General features: G+C 43.0%; 1 protein-coding gene across 4 annotated transcripts in view; it reads right to left on the bottom strand.

Moving 5' to 3' along the window:
- The window catches only part of ADNP (activity dependent neuroprotector homeobox), a 58,647-nt gene that overhangs the window by 16,922 nt on the left and 20,785 nt on the right, over positions 1 to 20,940 (bottom strand). For 2 of the 4 annotated variants that reach the window (XM_087928997.1, XM_087928999.1), the window contains exon 2: positions 9,951 to 10,052. The exons of the other annotated variants lie outside the window; for them this stretch is intronic. The gene's annotated coding sequence lies outside the window, so the exon portion shown is untranslated. The remainder of the gene's footprint in view (positions 1 to 9,950; positions 10,053 to 20,940) is intronic. 4 annotated transcript variants of the gene reach the window in all.

The following is a 20,940-nucleotide window of genomic DNA, read 5'->3' as shown; positions in this document are numbered from 1 at the left end:
TACAGTTGAAGTATTATTCTTGACATAAGGACAAGCTAACTTTTGTAAAGTTTCCCAGATCCAAAAACAACAAGCAGACAAATATTTTCTCTCAAAACTGCTTCACACCTCTATGCAGCAGATAAAAAACAAGCTTCAGTAACATGATTAGTTTTGATTCATTAAAACAAAATTATACTCACTACCCCTTTCAGGAAAAACAGCAATTTTTCTTTAAGCCACCTGTACTCCCTATGCTCGCTGACAGAACATGCCTTTTATGAAAAGTTGTACTTTATCCTAGACATCCCTAATTATAAAATCTCCAATGGTAGTGCCTGGGATAATAAAGAATAGCTGCCAATAAAAAGGAACAATACTCAACAAGTTTGGAGCAGACAAAGTATGAATTTCAATCTATGATTTTCTGGTTTCTAGATTTCTTTCTCTGAAATCCAGCACAAAATAACAGAATATTAGTAGTACAATTTCTTACACATTCCCAACCAGCAAAGAAAATTACATAAATGCTAAAGCCTTCAAAGAATTGAATGTAAACTGTTCAACCAGAACGCACCTTCAGAGCCTTCAAGAAGTAATAAAAAATGAGGACAGCCATTAACGACAAAATATTTACCATTCTTGACATATGCACTAATATATATCATAATACAAAGGAACCCTTTATGCACATTCACTATGTGTTTTGTGCATTGATATCATTTTTTGAAGAAAAAAAAATCTTATTGTATATATTTTAAAACCACTTCGAATAATTGAAGTGTTTATACAAATGTTATTTTTACAAAAAATAAAAGATGGTATCATAGCATAGCATCATGTTTTTGGTTAATATGTTTTAACTTGTTTTTTTTTATCATTTTTACTTGTGAGTCACCCACAGTCATGTATGTGAAATGGATGGCTGTATAAATTGAATGAAATACAAAAAATGTGATTGTGTGCAAAAATAAAAAATATTCCTTCAAACTGCAGAAAGTGTATAAATTCAAAGATGAAATATAGGCTATTTGAAACTTGTGTATAGCTAGTTTTAGTTTCAATGAAAGCCATTTAGCCATTATTTCAGTTTCTTAAACGTATTGGGATGCTTTATGAAACATTCCAATTACTTAAGAGTTTGAAAACAATATGTAAGGTATGAAACAGTACATAGTACATCAGCTAGCTGTCAACTTACAACCGCAATTGAGCACAAAATTTTCATTGCTCAGCATGGCGATTTTTAAGTGAGTTTTGACCCATTTTATGACTTTTTTGCCACATTTGTTAAACGAATCATTACAATTGTTAAATGAATCACACAGTTAAGGAAACCTGGCTTCCCCCATTGACTTTGCTTGTAGAATGCTGGCTGGCAAGGTTACAAATGGTGATCATATGACCCCAGGACAGTGCAATTGTCATAAACACAGGACAATTGCCAAGCACCTGAATTTTAATCACATTACCAATGGGGATGCCACATTGGTCAGTAAGTGAAAAATAAGTACCTTTTCCAGTGCCTTTGAACAATCACTAAACAAATGGTTCTAAGTTTAGGACCACTGTAATCCAAATAACCACTATCAGTGTGCTCAAGCAAGCATATTTTGGCCAAGATATTGATATTGCATGCAGTGTAACGTATTTATTTGACTATTTTATGCCCCACTTTCTCACAGTGATAATTTAAGGCAGAGTAAGAAATTAAACTGATACTGAAATTGGTATTAAAATGAACAATTAAAGGCCTAACAAAATTTTCTAAGAGTTTGCAGACTGTTGAGAAAGTAGACTCCAAATATCATTAATGAAGGAGTATGTTCTATATACATGAGAAAATACAGGTGGTCTTCTATTAGGTGCCAAGCAGACAGGAACAGGAGAAGCGTTATAAGGATATCTCTTGAAGATTTTAATGGCCTATCAGGTTGGCAATGGGGGATGGGAGATCTCAGGACTTAAATTGTTTAGGACCTTTATGCTTTGTAAGTAGGACCCCTGTGTCTTACATCAGTTAGTTGCCTATATATCATATTTAGCCATACATGTAACATTCACATGGTCTTCAAGCATAAAGAGTGTTTCAATAATCAGTATGGGCATCAATGCATGGATAACTATAGTGAAATCTGAGTAGTTCGGTAAGAATTGTAGCTGATACAGTGGCCATAATTAAATGAAGATGCTTCTTCATAGAAAGCTTACTGCAAATCCTCCATGGCAAAGCATCAAAGAGAGCTCCCAGTCTGCTTTGGGAGTGTACAACTCAACTCAAAAGAGGATGAACTGTTCACTACGGTGTTCTAATTTCCTTACATAATAATAGCATCACTATTCTACCTGGATTTATTTTTAAATTAAATATTTTTGTTCTACCACATCCAGTCCATTATTGAAACCAGGTGTTACCTTACCTGAATGCAGTTTCTCAGCATGCCTTTGGAAAATCCACACGCATGGGTTGAGTCTGCCTTTCTGTCCAGAGACTGAGTCATCAATCTTTGCCATGCCTCTTCCTGTCAGGGCCAGTAAGCCCCCAGTCATGAAGAAAGCGCAACCACCTGATGATCGTCATTGCAGTATTGGCTTGGCCTCCCATCTGGACGCTGGACCAGACAGCTGCCAGGGTGGGAATGGATTCTTCAAAGGCATGCTGAGAAACTGCATTTAGGTAAGCCAATGCCTGTTCTCCAGCATGCCTACTGGAGAATCCACACACATGGGACATACCAAAACTGGCTGTCCCTATGGGTGGGAAGCAGTCTGGTCCTATGATCCCCCCGTCTGTATGAACTCGTAGTTCAAAAGCCGCCTCTGCGGAGGCAAATGTGTCCAGTTTGTAGTGCCTTACGAAGGGAGACAGGACCATATCGCCGCCCTGCAGATGCGTCACCCATGCAGCTGTCATAGCTGCACTTTGAATGGAAGGTTACTCATCTGGGTACAGGAAGAGCTTGAGTCTCGTAGGCCTTGGCTATACAAGCCCTTATTCAACAGCCTATGGTTGATGGTGAGACCTTGGTATCCATGGAAGACAGTTAAAATGAGACAAACAGGGCTTCAGTTATGCGATACGATGATGTTCTTTTGATATATCTGACTCTGCCCTCCTTTCATCCAGAGTGTGCCATCTGTGCTCCAGGTCGTGAGATGGAGGGCAGAAATCCAGTAGGACAATCAGAACTATTCTGTTTGTGTGGAAGGTGCAAAGTTCTTCTCTGACAAAAAGAGCTGCCAGTTCCAATATGTGCCTGGCCGAGGTGATAGTCACTAAGAAGGCGACTTTCAATGTCAGGTAGCACAGCACAGTGGACAAGATGGCCATTTGTCTGCGTAGGGTGCTTGTCGAGTCCGTCCTATAAAAAGTCCAGGATCTGCAAAATAGAGGTCACCGTGGAATCCGTCTCTCCCCTGGCACACCACTTACAGAACATCTTCCAGGTAGATAGATTCTGTTAGTGGAAGGTTTCCTGGACGCCTGGATCATCTGTATTACCTTCCGTGAGAAATTGTCCTTCCTCAGGATCCTCAAGTGCAGGGTGGCCAATTGGAGCCACTGAGGATCTGGATGTTCCAAGACCCCCTGGCTGAGGGAAATCCTGTTTTGAGGAATTCTCAAAGGACAGGACACCGACATGCTTACCACACCTGCATACCGTGACCATTTGGGCCAATGGGGAGTAATGAGTAGAATTTCCACCTGTTCAAGTAGCACATTCCGTATCACCTCTGGAGGAGGGAAGGTATATAATAGGCCATTGGGCCATTGGCTGTAAAGGGCATTGACCCCTTCTGCACCCAGAGTTGGGAACCTGGAGAAGAATCGGGGAAGCTGGGAGTGGCAAACAGGTCCAGTTCGGCCTTCCAAATTTCTGGGACATTTCCTTGAAGAGATCCGGGTGGAGATGCCACTCAGAGTTGTCCACCTTGGTTCTGCTCAGGTAATCTGTTTGTGCCTTTGTTGCACCCAATATGTGCTCTACCTTGATGGCCAAAGTGAGCTTCTGCCCAGATTCCCAGTTGTTCTGCTTCACTCATGAGGGACCTTGAGTGGGTCCCTCTTTGTTGGTTGACATGTGCTTTGGCCGCCACATTGCTCGTCAGGATCAATACATGCTGGCCTGAGACAGTGCGATAGAATTGCCTTAGGAATTGCTTAGAGTTCCAACCAGTTTATATTGTGTTTCAGGTCCGCTGGGGATCATTGTCTTTGTGCTAGTTGACACTGTAGATGGGTTCCCCATCCTAATAGGCTAGCATCTGAGGTTACTGTCACACGTTTGGGTTCCCTTGGTTAGTGCTGGGGAAACCCACCATTTGAGGGACCTGAGGGTATCTAGAGTTACCCGAACCCTGATATTGGAGGTGCTAGTCCCTGCCCTCTCAAATGGCAAGGGAAACCATTGGAGAGTTCTGTCATGTAAATGCACCCAGGGAACTGTGGCTATGCATGATACCATTTTTCCCAGGAGTTGGGAAAGCACCACCAATGGAACCACTCGTTCCGCTATGATCTGGTTGATGCTGTCCTGACGCTCCTGTGACATAAACCTTGCACAGACTGGTGTCTATCACTGCGCCCAGGTGTAGCAGGCAGGTGGATGGAAATAGCTGGCTTTTTTATAGTTCCCACATCGGCCTATGCCTGTTGGCTGGAATGACTGAATGAGAATATTGTCCAGGTAGCACTGGACCTGCACTGGGATTGTTCTGAGGTGGACGACCAGTACTGCCAGCACCTTTGTGAAGGTTCTGGGGGCCAATGATAGGCCAAACGGCAGGGATGGGACGAAAAGATGGGAATGTGGAGGTAGGCCTCCCTCAGATCAATGGATATCAAGTGGTTGCCCCCCATTATGCCCTTCAAAATTGACTGCAGAGATTGCATATTGAATCTCTTGTACTCTAGGTGTACATTTAATTTTTTGAGATCCAGAATTGCTTTACACCACCACGACCACCACCCCGTGGTCTTTGGGACTACAAATAGAATAGAGTAAAACCCATGCCCTCTCTGATCCTCCGGCACCGACTCGATGACCAACAAGTGTTGGACTGCCTTGTTCATAAGTCCTCTTCTTAAAAGGTTTTTGGAGGTGGGGCATTGGGTGAAGGTCCTCAGAGTCGTGGAGAAAGTCCAGAGTGAGACCAAATTGCACCGTCTTCAGGACCCAAGAGTTGGAGGTGATATTCTCCCATCAGTCTGCAAATAGGGCCAGCCGGCTGCTGGTGGGAGGGTTCCGGAAGTCATTTGGATCTGTGAAAGGAAACCTGACAGCATCCATTGTCTCTGAACAATGTCTAGGAACAGCTTGGGGCAGGGTATGTCCTGCTGCATGACAGTGGGTTCAGAGAACACCTTGTTATTAGGGCCTAGTTGTCAGTTGGCACTGCTGAAGAGCAAGGCGTGCCTATCTGGGCCATGGTTCTAGCCCTGTGCAGTAGAGATTTAAAGAATGCTGGGCTGAATAGCCCAGTGAAGGGGGGGGGGGTTAAGAATTAAGTCTTCATTCTCTGAGAACCCTTGTTCTCTTTGGTCTTCCTCCTCTATCACAGATGCCCTACCCCTAATAGAGTGGGCCGGAGATTCTGCCCTCTGGTGCCTAAGTGCCTCCATAGGAACTTGGTATTACATGGTTTGCAATGGAGGCTCAGAGCCCAAGGAAGAGGGATCATTCCTCCTCTGCAGGGTAGAGACAACCCCATGTGAAATGGTCTGGGATATAAAAGCCTTAATTTCCGCAGACAACTCTGGTTCAAATGTTTCTGCTGAGCGGAGCTCCGCTGCAGTAGGGGTAAAAGTGGCCTTGGAACCCTGGTTCTCTCCCTCATCTGTGATTCTGCAGGATCAGGGGCCATGCAAGCAAAGGGAAATGATTCTATTTGAATTTCCATTGCTAAGGGGACATAAACCTGCTCTCTATCTCCCTCTGGTGACCATGCTCTTTGAATTGCAGGGAAGGCTTGCAGTAATGGCTGCTGAGAGCGGGAAAAGGTAGCCTCTAGCTGGGGGGAGGGGAATACCTCTCCTGCACAGCTTGCTTGTCAGCTCTGGAAAGCTGCTTTTCAAGGGCTTTTTATCTTCTGTTTGCATCCCTTTCTTCTGCTCTAGGTTTCCTGGAATAAATGGCTTTTGCCCTTTATTTTGTCTGCTGCATCCTTGCTTGCAGTTCTAGCCTTCCTGGAAGGTTTTTTAGAATGTCTGAGCTTCACACTATCTGCTGAGTGATCAGTCCTTATTGTAACTTGAGCCCAGAGACTGCCCTGGGAGGAGAGGCTAATGGCTCAATTCCCTTTTAATCCTGGGGCAGTCTTCAGCCCAGGTCTTCTCCCCTGGGTTGTGGCAGTGGCAGCAAGACCAGATCCCTGGGATAGCCTGCACAACTCATCATGCATTTGCCTCCAAAATGATGCCCGATGGCCCTGACAATCAGCTGTGGGGCTCTGTGGGGTGGCCATGCCCAAGTTATCTGGGTGAGCCTGAGTGTGCAAATCTGTGCATTTCTGTTAGCAGCGGCTGTGGTTCTGGTGTGCACCCCCCAAATGGTGGGAATTAGTGACAGAGCTGCCCTCTCTTTGCCTGGCCTGTTTGGGCCATTATTGGTGGTTTGGAGAAGCCGTGCTATAGCAGAGCGAAGAACAGGCTTTTAAAATCCTTTGCTGCCTGTCTTCTATGTCTTTCCAACCTTTTTAGAGAATCCACACTGTAGCTGAATGCTGCTTTTCAAAAACACGGAGCCAACCTCTACCACGTCTCTATCGGGCCAAGACTGAGTTGTGACTGGGGGCTTCCTGGCCCTGACAGGAAGAGGCATGGCAAAGATTGATGACTCAGTCTCTGGACAGAAAGGTAGATTCAACCTACGTGTGTGGATTCTCCAATAGGCATGCTGGAGAATAGACAATGTTCAAGAGCAGCAATCTCTTCCTCAATATTCTGTGATTAAGAAGCAAAATTCTACTCAAAATCTCCAACATTCCAGCAGTTTCATGTAGATCCTGAATAGCATGAGAAAATTCTGTGGAACATCACAAAAAAATACAAACCTTGAAACAATGGCGAATTCCACAAGAAAATTCAAAAGGCTGACTATTTAATATTTCTATTTCTACAACCACGCGCCCATACATTCATGATTGTACTTATTATCATGGCTGATGGTACAGAAAGTTGTTGAAAAGCTCAGGAAAATATTATGGCCACAGTCCACTCTTTCTAGTTGTCCAGACACAAATCGTCTATTTAGATAATCAACACAGTTTCAGTAACATTATCTTGGATAAAATCATAGTTGAAATACATCTAGAAAATCAGCAATTTAGATGTATTTGGAGGCTATCATTGAGACTGGCCAAAATTATAGAGATTTTCTGGGTCAAAGGAAAGCTTTCTTCAATAGAAGTCCTATTAGTAGTCTCAGTAATATATTTCCATCCAGCAAAGAAGCATGCATTCTCTGCATCAAACAAGATTTTAATATGGCAGAAAGCGCAACGGTTAAGTAATTAAATAGCAGCCCTCCATTCTCTAGCCATATCCCCAAGATCTAAAAGCCATAAAGAATCCAAAGTAACAAGAAAGCCCAGATCTGACTTAATAAGAGTTAAAATGAGGATGGAACTGATTAACTCTGCCCACAAATAACGCAATGCTATCCTGATCTGTGGATGCATTGGAGATGACACATTCTTTGCTGCTTCAGAGTTCAGACATATCTCCCTTGCTAGTTATTAGTTCAGTGTTCACTCTCCAGCTGTTTTTCATTCCTCACTCGCTATCTCTTAAATAATTAACAAGCAGTCCATATATTTTTCCTCATCTCCTTTCCTGTTAGTATTTGTAAAAACACAGAATATATAAGTCACACATTCTTAGCTAAAAGCCTCTCTACAAGTCCTAAGCTCAGGCAGTTAGTGTACACCTGGGTAGGTAGTCTTTTAAGCCACATCATCAAAATGCTTGATCATGCAAGGAAGCTGTTTTCCACAGGTATGGGGCAGACAACCAGCCAGCCAGAAGGTCTAGCATTCTTTCCCTCTCTTGTCATTTATCTAGGCCAAGTAACAGCAAACATCTTCATTCTCAGCCTCCAATAAAGGACATTCAGCATTCCCTCTTAAACTTATGTAAGACAGAAGCACCAGAAGGCAGACATAATAAAGCTTTAGCAATTAGCAAAATAGCTGGGGGGGGGGGAGTCATTTTTGTAAAAAAAAGGGAGGTTATACTGGGGAGGCTGAGTAGAAAGAAAATGGTGTCTGAATGTGCAATGCTGTAGTGCAGATTGTGTCTGTGTCATACGAAGGGTGAATGGACACTAAGGAGTTACTAACACATAACATACTTCAGGATCACCCTTCAGTAGTGTGCTGGCCTCTACTTTCTATTAGCAAATGGAAATTGATAATAGATGTTGCTTTTGCTATGGGTTTTTTTTGTTTCTTTTTCTTTGTAGCATATTTATTATTTACTTGTTTTATTTATTTATTTATTTATTTACTTCCTATTTCTAAATCACTTATCTTCCTTAGAGAGGATCTCTAATTCAGCTTGTATATCACTTTGAGGATGTACAAGTAGTCCTTGGCTTACTTATTGCTGTAAGCCCCATGTCCACACAGTAGGTCACATGACCGCCAACTGCCCTATTTCCTGCTTGCAGGAAGCCAACAGGGAATGTTAGAAATCTAAATCCTGTGACTGTGGCATGCTGCAACCTCATAATCCTGACTAGGTGCCCTGATGATGATCACGTAACTGAGGGGATGCTGCATCGTCCAGAAGTACAAGGACCCATCATAAATACTATTCATTCAATGTCGTCCTAACTTTGAATGGTTATTGAATGAATGAATAGTTGTAACCCTGAGTGAATGGCTGTAACCTGAGAATTGCCTGTAGTCCTAAATACTAGGGATTATTATATAGAAGGTCATTTCCTGAGTATACATTTTAAGGATGCATAGATATTTAAAATATTTTCTATTACAGAATGTGTCTTATTTATATATTTTCATGGTTACAAAAAACAATATTGAATTTCAAGAAGTGAAACATTTATACCAATAGCATTCCATGTTGCTCAAATGGGTACTGCTTATTGGTATCTATTTCTAAATCTGGAGTTCTGAAACCTGCACAAACTGTGGGAAGAGCATGTCCTACAAAACAGATAGATGTTCTGCACTAACACTGAAAATACCACAGCAGTAATTTCTAAATGTGTTTTTTTTTACCAAAATATTTAAGACAACCTGTGTATGTAATACTGATTTGGGATCCTTACAAAGACTAAAAGTATTGCCAACTTAAGTACAAGTTGAAATAAAAACAATTACAATGACTGTATCAGAGTCAAAAGTAAAACAAATTATTCAAGTGAATTGACCTATTAGATCTGGTAAGAACTCGTCACCCTCCAGGACTGATGAACTGCAATTTCCACCAACCAAGATTGGGGATGCACCCAGTCAGAACTAGCATCAATGGAAATTAAGATTACTGGGAAGTCAAAGACTGCTTATCCATTTTAAATATATTTGCATTTCACTAACTATTGTATCAGAATGAGACATACAAGCTGAACAAAATCCTCTATGAAGCACCACAACCTAGCCGCATTATAGCTGGCGATAATGAGCATCTTATTCTTAGGAACTATTAATCATTTAAAGAGAAAAAAGATTTAAACATGTATAATTTTATATTTGCTATAGCATACAGGTGCACTCTTTCTTTTTAATAAAAAAAAAACCCCACATGTGGATTATATATTTGGGAGATTACATATGAGCAGAGCAAGAGGAAAGTGTGTGTTCAAAACAGAAAATGGCTGTATCCAGAGTAAAGGACTAAATTTCTTAAGCCTCAACTTTAAAAAAAAAAAAACATTTAGGTTCTCCCAGCCACCCTCTCCCAACTTATTCATTCTGAAAACTATTAAGTCGAACTTTTACTTACTTACCGAAAGTTGGCTGCAACTGAGCACTGAGGAGAGGTCTCATGGCCGCTCAAAAAGCCTTGAGGGGCCGCATGTGGCCCCTGGGCCACAGACTGTGCACCCATGCTATAGCAGAATGAATATAAAAAAAATGGAAATCAAAGTTCATTCATAAGCTTCAATCAAAAAAGCCCTTGCATGAACTGGTGATGAGTGATTTCTGCTAATTTATGCCCCATGTTACTTAGGTAGGTATTCTATGAACACAAGGGGCTATAAGAAAAAAAGTTCTTTTTTGAATGATGTTCTTCCTGCAGTTTTTTGAGAAAGCAAATGGACTAATTCAGACCTTATATTCCTAACTGAATGAACTACAAAATAATAAATAGCTAATGTACAAATCAACTTTATTACATACTGTAAGATATAAAAGGAAGGATAAACTGGATCTAATTATTTTAATCTATAATGTTGTTGAAAACCAAGTATTCCAATTTAAACAATTAATTGAACCAGGCTGTTTTTATCTGTTTTTAATTTTAAGCTTTCCCAGGTCCTTTATGTTTCAAAACTGATGCACAGTAATGCATACTTTTACTGGATCTTAGCAATTACTGATTGGTTAAAGGACTGCAATATCCCCTTAATTATAGTATGAATAAAACTTCTTTATAACTGAATAAATTGATATAGCCAAAGTAACACACAAATGTTACTGCAGAAGAAAAATACGTTAGCCAGACATCAAAATCCCTTTAGCTTTTAATTGAGAAACTAAACATAAATTTAAAGCTTCCAAATTCAATTATCAAATGACCGATAGTATCCCAAACAATAATTTAAACAGTGTAGCATAAAAACTGCTTTTGCATCACTTCTGAATAGATTTACTAAAAGTTGTGCTCTAAAAGTGAAAAACAGAATTGATCTTTTTATTTCAATAAAGCAATAAGAACCAATGGAAACTAATGCAATAGTTTCACCAAAGGTTAAAATTTCTCTTAGAAAAATGGTCATACTTCATCTAAATGGACCCAGTTCTCAAATCCAGTGAACCCCCAATAACAAAAGCTATAGCACCAAGGGCTAATTCATTGATTCCGATTCAAGAAGACAGTATCTGATAGTAACAGTATGTGTAGCACAAATTCTCTAACAAATCATATTTACTGTTATTATATAAATGGCCTCAAAGTTCATGAGACATTTCATTTTTGCCAATAGAGTATCAGGCCGAAATCCTCTGAATTTCAATTTAACAGTTTAAATTTTAAGAGACTAGCTCATATTCTACTACTGCAAATATAAAATTAACAAAGGATATTAAAAAAAACTATCCTACACTTTATTTATTCATGTTTCAAGGGTCACCATGTGGCAGTTATATAAGTATTTCAAATAAAAATACAGTAAATAAACAAAGTAGTGAAAATTTATGGCTGAAAGAATTAAGTGCCACAAAAAACAAATGCTAAAAGGTAGAGCTTTATGTCAATTAACTGTTCTGAGATCATGACTATCTGTATTTCCTGCTGGCAGAAACCTGCTAAGGTTGAGAGTGACAGAATACAAAAAAACTGAATTACAAACTAGGCTGGCACGTTAAGAAGAATTTATCAAAGCAAGTGCTTTTTCTTGTGCTATTTCCTGTTTATCTGAAAACAAATTTTATTAACAACCTCTATAACAAAGTAGCATAAACTCATTCAATAATACAAAAGACCAATAAAAACTGGTCACCTTTTTAAAAAAGTATCAGGAAACACTTAAGTACTATAAACATGCAAAAAACCAAACAGAAAACGGGTGTCAAACTCATTGCATCACATTGTTGTCACATGACAAATCGCAACAATTTTTCCCTTCACAGAGCTGGGGGGGACGTGGCCAGCGCATGACGCATCTGGGCCGTAGCCTGCCAGTTTGACACCCCTGATACAGAACTTATTTAATGGAACAGAAAACATCAGAAAACTAAACTTTTTGTTTCAAAGTTTATATTACCAAATCATTAAGAATCTTGTGCTGAAAAAATTATATAATAAATACACACACACACACAAATAGAATATCTTTATTGTCATTGCATTCTACAAATACAATGAAATTTGAAAGCTACTCCAGCACAGTGCCCCAAATTCCACATCATACTACAGAGTATTTAAAAATTAAAATAAAATTAATAAAATAATAATAATAATAATAATAATAATAATAATAATAATAATCTAAAACAATGTCACTATATACATAGGGCTAATTCTTGCATCTAATTCATAAGAATATATAGATATAAGGCAGAGATGGTATTCAGCAGGTTCTGACCAGTTCTGGAGAACGGTAGTAAAAATTTTGGGTAGTTCAGGAGAACCAGCAAATACCATCTCTGATTGGCCCCGCCCCCATCTATTCTTTGCCTCCTAAGTCCCCGCTGATCGGCTTGGTCTTCTTTTGTTGCCCTGCACACAAGAATGGAGTGGGAAAGCAGGTTAGTGGGGTTGGGAGGGAATGGGATTCTGCAGTAGCCTTCCCCCAAGAGTGGGGAAGGAATTGAGATTTTACAGTATCCTTCCCCTGCCACGCCCACAAAGCCACACCCACAAAGCCACGCCACACCCACAGAACCAGTAGTAAAAATGTTTTAATCCTACCACTGATATAGTAACTGATATAGTAACAAAAAAAATGCAATATCTCACCTCTGGACTTTCAGGAAGTTGGTTAAAACCTGATTCTTCCCCATGCTTTTGGCCCACAAAATAGAGAACTTCATTTTTAGGAGTTACATCAACTTGTCATTTAACTTCTCAGCCAGAGATTATTTGCAAATAAGACTATAATGAAAAAAGTCATTTTCTAACCTAAATGCATTTACAACCAAAGTTTGCATGCCTAACAGCATGTCAGAATATCTTGTTATACAAGAAAACTTTATCTGAATAAGACAGCAGCAACGAGTGATCTTCGTAGCATTTCTTTCTTAGTCACATGTTCATCTTTTGAGCATTCGGATTAATCATCTGGTCGTCAGAACATAATTTGGTTACCGAGAAGTGGGTCTATAACAAATTTTAGCTGGGTTTATTGTCTACTTCCATTTAATGATATGTATTATTCTTGCATTTCCTGATTTTGATTTTATTTTCCTTTCTTTTCTCTGTTGCCCAATGACACACTGAGTAAGTCAGGCATTCATACAGAAAACAATGGCAAAGGATTTCAACTTTTCAGATACTCTGCTAATTGCAGAATAGTGATAAATGAAGTTTTAAATATTTTGCCATGAAACAGTTAATTATAACTTCAGTAAAAAAACCAGTTCAATTACATACAATTTAACTCATCTATCCCACTAAGTGCCAAATTTGAACTACAATATTTATCAATTATTCCATAATATAATTGGCATTATGTTATTTTCCTTCTCCTTTGATCATTAAGTGCTGTGGTCATTAAAGCAAACATCATGTGACTGCAGCATACAATTTTACTTCCACCTTCTCTATTAACTCTGCCAGTTGTGAAGCACATATATGATGATTAGGTGATGACAGGATGCTACAACAATCATATATGTTGATTGGTGAGAAAATTATTCTTTCACATTGTTCAAACAGACACTAAACTAGGCAGTTGGTGATTGAAGATTACTTATAATCTTTTAGATAAAAATTATGAATAGAAACCTAAACACCATGGATCCATAAGATGTGGGTCATTGGGAGCCAGGACATCTGCTTTTTTCCCCTTTTAGTTGATCAAACTTATGGAAAGTGGATATGTTGTCAAAAAAAAGAGCATTGGTCTTACCTGAAAAACTTCTTCTCAGTGGGCTGAAGGATAATCCAATTGTGTCGGTATATTCTCCTCTTCCGCTTAGAGGCTGAGTCAATCAGATTCCTGGCCAAGCCTCCTCCTCCTGAGCATGCCCAGTTTAGATGAAGATGTGTCGATTGACTTGAATAGTATTGGTGCTAGTGATGACTACCCCTGAACTCTAGACTAGACAGTTGCTAGGGTGGGATTGGATTATCCTTACTGAGAAGTGTTTCAGGTAAGACCAAAGCTCTTTCTCCAGTGTGCTGTAAGGATAATCCATTTGTGTGGGACATACCAAAGCCAACTGTCCTAAGGGTGGGACAGACCCTAAGCAGTCTGGTCTTGAGTCCCTGATTCTGAATGCATTTTTTGTAGAACCCTTTTGCCAAAGCAAATATGTCTAATTTATAGTGTCTTATGAATAGGGATGGAGAAGAACACGTTGCTGCCCTACAAATGTCCTCAATAGAGGCCTGTGTATTCCACACAGGCATCTTGGCCCCGCTTCTGGTCGAATGAGCTGTTACCCATTTGCGTAATGGTAGAGCCTGAGTCTCATAAGCCTTGCTATGCAAGATTGTACCCACTGAAATATGGTTGAAGGTGTGATTTGGATACCCAACATGTTCTGTTGGAATGACACAAACAGTGATTCAGTTTTCCTGATAGAGGCTGTTGTCTTCAGGTAAATGCGAATAGTTCTCTTGACATCGAGGGAATGCCATTTTTTCTCTAGGTTGTGATTTGGCTTCGGGCAAAAATCTTGTAGGATAATTTCCTGCACCCTGTGAAATGATGAATTTACCTTCAGAAGGAAGGTGGGGTCCAGCCTTATAATCACCCTATCTGAGTGAATTTTACAAAAGTCCTCCCTCATGGAGAGGGCTAACTCTGATATTCTTCTGGCAGAACTCATGGTTACAAGGAATGCTACCTTCCAGGTGAGGAATAGTAGGCTGGTTGATCATAACAATTCGAATGGTTCTGTCATGAGCGCCCTCAATACTTCAGGTGGATCCCAAGGGGGATATCTGTGTATCACTGGGGGCTTTAGGTTGGTTGCGCCTCTAATAAAGCTGCACAGCAGCAGATGTAAGGCAAGGGATTCTAACTTCCCAAAGCCTAACACACATGCCAGAGACGCCACTTGCCTCCATAAGGTGTTGCGGGACAGGCCCTTGTCCAATCCCTCCTGTAGAAACACCAGGATTTGGCTCACCAACACATCAGTTGGATTAATATGTTCTCTGGAGCACCTGCTGCAAAAGGCTCTCCAAGTGGCATCGTAGATTCTGTTAGTTGAAGGCCTCTTGGAGGCCTGTAGTGTTTGTATGACTTTACTGGAGCTGACCGTTCAAGTGCCAAACTGTTAGCTGAAACCATTGGGATCTGGATGAAGTAAGGCTCCCTGACTGAGAGCCATTCTGTCTTGAGAGATCCTCCATTGTCTGGTTATTGGCAGGCTGACCAGATCCACGTACCATGGGCGTCTTGGCCAGTGTGGTGCCAGGAGAAGTATCTCCACCCTCTCTTCTTATCAGTTTCTCTAAAACTCTTGGGATTAGTGGAAGTGGGGGAAAGGCATATAGCAGACCCTGGGGCCATGGAATGCAGAGAGCATTGACTCTCTCCCCCCTTGCTGCTGGGAATCTGGAATAGAATCTTGGTAACTCGGCATTTGATGGAGAAGCGAAGAGGTCCAGGATTGGGTGTTGGTGGAAGTTACCATGAACGCCCTTTCTATCTATGCTGTGAGAGAGCCCAGGATGGGTTGACTCCTTCCTATGACATCATAGCTGAGTCTGTACTAAGATATAAAAGCCAGCGCCTGGAAGAGACCCCAGCTTTGACGAAGATACTTGACAGACTGAAAGGTGTCTCTGAAAGCCCAAAATAAATACAGGAATATGTCTTACCCTCTCCGGACAAATCAAGGGAGGGGCTGGGTTCTCTCGCAGCATAGATAGAAAGGGCATTCACGGTAACTTCTACCAACGCCCATTCTCCTCCATGCTGCATTGAGAACCCAGGATGGGACATACCAAAGCTTGCATGTCCATGGGCGGGTCCTCATCTGGCTCATCACACTGACTGTGGAACCACTCATTGAAGCACCCGTCTGCCAAAGGCTGCAGTCGCCGAGGCAAAAGCATCCAGACAGTAGTGTCTGATGAAAGGAGACGGGGATGTCCTCGTGGCCGCAGGACAAATCTCCTCCAAGGATGCTTGGGTCGCCCAGGCAGCAGAAGTGGCTGCGCTTCTGGTAGAGTGCGGCATCAGACCTCGGGGAACTGGAAGGGCCGCAGCTTTGTAGGCCTGCTCAATGCAAGACCTGACCCACCTGCTAATAGTAGTAGAAGAGGCCTTGTGCCCCAAGTGAGAAGAGAAAAAGGAAACAAACATGGCTTCCAACTTCCTGAAGGAGGAAGTGTGCTTAATGTATATTCTAAGAGCTCTTCTTACGTCTAGCATGTGCCACTGCCGCTCTAAGTCATGATGCAGGAGAGGACAGAAGTCAGGCAAAACAATGTCCTGGGACCTGTGAAACCAGGTGTTAACCTTCGGAATAAATGAGGGGTCCAGACGAAGAACAACCCTATCATTGTGAAAGGAGCAAAGGTCCTGTCTGATGGATAAAGAGCAGCAAGCTCGGAAACCCTCCTGGCAGAAGTGATGGCAACAAGGAACACTACCTTCAGAGTCAGGAAATGGAGAGACACTGTTCTAAGGGGTTGAAAGGGGGGCTTAGTAAGGGCATGAAGGACCAAATGAAGGTCCCAGGAAGGATACCTGTGAACCAACGGAGGGTGCAGGTTGGAAGCCCCTTTCAAAAACCTCCTGACTGAAGTGCAATGGGATAAGGAAGGAAGCGAACCCCATGAAAGGACCAAGGAGAGGGCTGCAACCTGCCTGCTTAAGGTGTTGGGGGCCAAACCTTTCTCCAGCCCATGCTGAAGGAAGCTAAAAACTTCTGCCAACTGGGCTGAAGCAGGAGAAAGACCCTCCCTGAGGCATCATCGGGAAAAAGCCTTCAGGTGGCATCATAGATGCGCCTTGTAGGTTTGCGAGAAGCCAGGATAGTGAGGATGACCCCTTCTGGAAGATCAGCCTCCTCTAGCCGCTGCCGCTCAAGTGCCACATGGTCAGCTTGAACCACTGGGGCTCTGGGTGGAGCAGGGCCCCCTGGTGAAGGGAGATTAAATGGGCAGGGATCCTCCAAGGAGAAGCCACCGATAGGTTGACCAGGTCCGCAAACCAGGGCCTCCTTGGCCAATAGGGTGCCTGGAGGAGGAGCTCCGCAGGTTCCTCCAACATTTTCCGAATTACTGCCGGAATGATGGGAAGCGGGGGGAAAAGTGTAGAGGAGACCCTTAGGCCATCTGCATCAAAGAGCATTGGTCCCCTCTGCTCCCTGGCAAGGAAACCTGGTGAAGAATCTGGTGATTTGGGCGTTTTGAGGAGTGGAGAAAAGATCCACCTCCGGTGTTCCAAATCTGAGGGAAAGATCCCTGAATAGAGATGGAGGAATGGACCATTCTGCCTAGTTGACTAGGCTCCTGCTGAGCCAGTCGGCCTGGGCGTTGTCGACCCTGGAGATGTGGTCTGCCCAGATCGATAACAGGTGTTTCTCTGCCCATAACCCCAGCCATAGAGCCTCTCTCATGAGGGCTTTGGACCTCGTCCCCCCTCGCCAGTTGACATGAGCCTTTGCAGCCATGTTGTCCATAAGGACTAGAACATGAGAACCTGTCACTGATTGCCTGAAATGCTTGAGAGCCAGAAAAATAGCTCTGAGCTCTAGCCAATTTATGGGAAGGGTCTGTTCCGATCTGCACCAAACGCCCTGAGCTATCTGGCCCTGCATATGGGAACCCTAACCCAGGAGGCTGGCATCGATGGTTATCACTAGCCTGTCTGGGTCCCTGAACAGGAGTGGGACCTTGATGGATGAGTGTCTGGTTCCTGCTCGTTGGTAGGGAAGCAGGAAACATTGGAGGGCTCGGGAGTGGAGCCGAGCCCACGGGACGATGCCAATACAGGAAACCATCTTCCCCAGAAGTTTGGACAGCAGCAACAGGGAGACAATTTGATGTTGCTGGATCTGGCTGATGATCTGTGCAAGGCTCTTTCCACGAGCTGGGGACAGGAAAACCTCACACGACATGGTATCGATGACTGCTCCCAAGTGTTGCAATTTGGTTGTAGGAGACAGCTGGCTTTTTTTGGTGTTGATGGAAAATCCGTGGCTTTGGAGACATGACAGGGTAATTTGCAGATCCCGATGGGCCACAAGGATGGAAGAGGAAAGAATGAAAATGTCATCCAAGTAGCATTGGATCCTCACTGGAATAGAACACAGAGATGCCACCAATGCTGCCAGAACCTTTGTGAAGACCCTTGGAGCCGATGAGAGGCTGAAGGGAAGTGCTCGATACTGGTAATGGGTATTTTGATAACAGAAACGGAGAAACTGGCGATGATGAGGCCAAATTGGGATGTGGAGGTAAGCCTCAGTGAGATCAATGGAAGAGAGGAGGTCGCCCCCCCAAATGCTCTCTAAAATAGAATGCAGAGTCTATATTTTAAATCGCCTGTATTTTACAAATTGGTTGAGAAATTTTAGATCAAGGATGGCTCGCCACCCCCCTGAGGCTTTGGGAACGATGAAAAGGCGAGAGTAAAGCCCACATCCCCGTTGAGACAGGGGAACAGGTTGAATAGACCTGATTTCAAGAAGCTGCTGAATGGCCTGATTCATGAAGGCTTGCCTGGAAATGTCCCAAGACACAGGACAGATAAAAAAAAAAATTTGGGGTGGGGTTAGGTCCTGAGGCCTGTGTAAATCAGGATCAGGCAAGGAACTTATAGATTGAGAAGGGAGAAGGGCCTGAACCCTTTCCAGAGGTTGAGGAATTTGCTTGAAGCCTTCAGCCAATACCTGCCTAATGGCTGATGAGACTACATCTTGGATATCCCTTGCTCTATGCTCAAAGGTAGAGGCAGAAGGCCCGCTGCTGTGGGAGTGAAGGTGGCTTCAGGCCTAGATTGAGGAGAGGTTCGAGGCCTGGAGGGAGGGGGAGGAGCATAGGGCACAGAAACCTGTTGGAAATAAGGCCCAGATCTGCTTAAATCCTGAAGATCTGACTGTACAGCAAGAGCCTCAGGAGACCAGGATGGAGGATGGAAAGGCTCATAGATAACTTCTCCTCCCCTGGGAGGGCTTGGTTGGGGTCCACTAGTATCACCTGAAACACGCTGTAGTTGCACTCCCTTCTGTTGAATAGTTCTGTTGAACTGCCTCTCTAGAGCTGCATGTCTGTGCTTCTCTGTCCTCAATTCAGCCTGAGTTGCCTTCTTAGGGGCTAGAGCCTTAGTTTTGATTTTAGCAGCCACCTGCCTCTGGACTGATTGGGTGCCTTGCCTACGTCTTTTTCTCCTATTGGGCTTAAGAGACTGTTCCACTGGGGGGGGAAAGCTCTGCCAGAGCCTTATCTTGCTCCATTTGTAAAATAAAGGCTCTTGCATTGGAAAAAAGCTGTTTAGAAATTTTTCTATTAAGCCCCTTAGGGTATAAATGGCCTCCGGGCTTACAAAATGGCCACTCACTTCGTGGTGGAAGGCTTGAATCCAAGATGGCCACTGACTACAGGAAAACAGGCTCCAAGATTGAAGAATCGCTCCTTAGGCTATACAGAGCCCCGAGCGAAGTCAGCAAGGGAAAAACACAGCAACCAGCTACACGATCAGCTGGCTTGAGCTCTTATCAGTTTGCTGATCTTGTTTACAATCCCTCCAAACTGCAGGCGTGGTGAAGGTCTGCAGACGCTGCCCAGCTTGCCTGCACAGAGCTGTGTAAAGCTGCTCCCAACTTGCAAGGGAGAGGGAGAGGGGAGAGGGAGGGAGGGAGAGAGAGGGAGAGGGAGAGGGAGAGACCTGCTCTCCTGGAAGAGCAGCTGTCCAGATCCCTGGGAGCTGCTTGAAGAGAGGAAAAAAGTACTGAAGATCACTGGTGATTGCTATCTAACAGAACACTTTGAGACACAGCTACTGACTGAAAGGAGCTGAGTCAAAAGCTGGAGTCTCTCCTGGGGGCTGGCTTTTATATCTTAGTACAGACTCAGCTATGACATCATAGGAAGGAGTCAACCCATCCAGGGCTCTCGATGCAGCATGGAGAACAGACTTCCGAACCTCCCTGACAGCTCCCTGAACAGGTCTAGATGTAGTCACCACTCTGAGTGGCCAACCATGGTTCTGCTGGCCAGCGTACTGAAAACGCAGGAGTTTTCGATGAGCTGATAGAATAGGAATGTGTTGGCAAATCTCCGTAAGGTCTATGGAGGTCAAGAAGTTGCCTTCCTGAATGCTCTCCAGTATCAACTGAAGAGATTGCATTTTGAATTTCTTGTATATCAAATAGTTGTTCTGCTCTGGCTCTGACAGTTTTGTATTTGATTCCGTTGTGGCTGGTTCAACTCCCAGATTTGTTGCTGCTTTGGCCTTAAACAGCAAGGAACTCAAAAAGCTGGTTAAAAAAAAAACAGCAAAAGCTGGGGCTTCAGGATTCCTCCCCTCATCTTCTGAAAGATCTGAATCCCTTTGATCCTCCTCTCCCGAGAAAAGAAGCCTCACTTTGTGTGGAGGAGAAACTTGACTGTGCCCTTTGGTGGCCTTCCAGCTCTCCTTGTTTTGGTGCCCTGAACTGGTCCTGACTACCAGGTATTTCCTGTGGCAGTGTAGCTGTCTGGCACCATTGCAGCTGGCCAGTATTGAGATCAGAAACTTCATCTGATCCATTGGTTCCAGGTCTTGATTTTCTCTTGTGCGTAACCCTGCTACTGTGGGACTAAATGTTGCCTCTGGCAACACTTTCCTTCTCTTTGACATCAGTTCCCACTGGCTACCTGATTACAAAGAAATCTCCTGTGCTACAGCAATATTGTCGTCATGTTCTGAACAAAGAGAAGGCTGGAGAAACTGCTCTCCAATGCCACCCAATGGCCCCTCTTGAAAACAAGGAATCTGCTGCTCCATTTCTATTGGCTGATCACCAGCACCTCTCCCATGTGTCTCCTTCACTTGAAAACTGAGTCAAAACTGGGCATGCTCAGGAGGAGGATGTGTGACCAGGAATCTGACTGACTCAGCCTCCAAGCAGGAGTCTACACCCACACAATTGGATTATCCTTCCAGC

Source organism: Pseudonaja textilis, chromosome 3 (genome assembly GCF_049901715.1).
Source record: "Pseudonaja textilis isolate UNSWEBS1 chromosome 3, rPseTex1.2, whole genome shotgun sequence".
In the NCBI taxonomy this organism is placed as follows: domain Eukaryota; kingdom Metazoa; phylum Chordata; class Lepidosauria; order Squamata; family Elapidae; genus Pseudonaja; species Pseudonaja textilis.
This window is presented reverse-complemented; position numbering and strand designations above follow the sequence as displayed.